Source organism: Penaeus monodon, chromosome 28, assembly GCF_015228065.2.
Source record: "Penaeus monodon isolate SGIC_2016 chromosome 28, NSTDA_Pmon_1, whole genome shotgun sequence".
Lineage (NCBI taxonomy): Eukaryota > Metazoa > Arthropoda > Malacostraca > Decapoda > Penaeidae > Penaeus > Penaeus monodon.
In genome coordinates this window covers 4,317,915-4,318,642 of record NC_051413.1, presented here as the reverse complement: position 1 = coordinate 4,318,642, position 728 = coordinate 4,317,915, and the positions used below count along the sequence as shown (strand labels likewise).

Here is a 728-nt window from a genome sequence, read left to right as displayed (position 1 = left end):
CCAGAGATGGGAGTTGTGGATAGGAAGGATAGGGGTTGGAGGTAGATGGATGACCTATGGGGCGGAGGAATGGAAGGATAGTTGATAGGTGGCGTGGGCGATGATGATCGGCTGGGGCGTTGCGCTGGCGTGCGGATGGTTTCGGCGCGACTGGTTGTGCTGGGGTTTCCTGTTTGTTTCTTCGTTCCTTGAGCGAGTAGAGTTCTCGATCTTTGTTTGCTTCTTTTTTGTCCCACCTGCCTGTCAAAGGTTCATGATCTTTTTTTCTCTCTTTCTGTGCGTCTTGAAGAGTTTAGTTAATTATTATATTTTGTTCTTTCTTTTGTATGTCGAGGGGGAGGAGGAAGGGGGGGGGAGGCACTGGCACTGGTAAAGGTCAGGGGATTTTTTTTTGTTTCTGTGCATCCTGAGGAATTTAATTCATTATCATACTAGTTTCTTTGATTAGTATGTCTGTGTTTATATCTTTACTATCGTTATCCATCTGCCTGTATCTTTATTACCGTCTCTATCTGCATATGTATTTATCTTTTTCATTTATATCTATTTACCTTCTACTTCTCTTGACATTTTTATCACGAAAACAATTACACAAATACGCAAGTTTATTTACACAAATAAGCACTTTATATTCACATTCATAACATTATACAACCACACTTTCAGATTAACACAGACAAACACATGACACAGATTAAAAGAATAAAGAGCAAGGCAGAAAACTCAGT

General features: G+C 40.2%; 1 protein-coding gene across 1 annotated transcript in view; it reads left to right on the top strand.

Annotated features, from left to right (window-relative positions):
* LOC119591302 overlaps positions 1–728 on the top strand; it is a 21,918-nt gene that overhangs the window by 9,467 nt on the left and 11,723 nt on the right. The gene's annotated exons all lie outside the window — the stretch shown is intronic.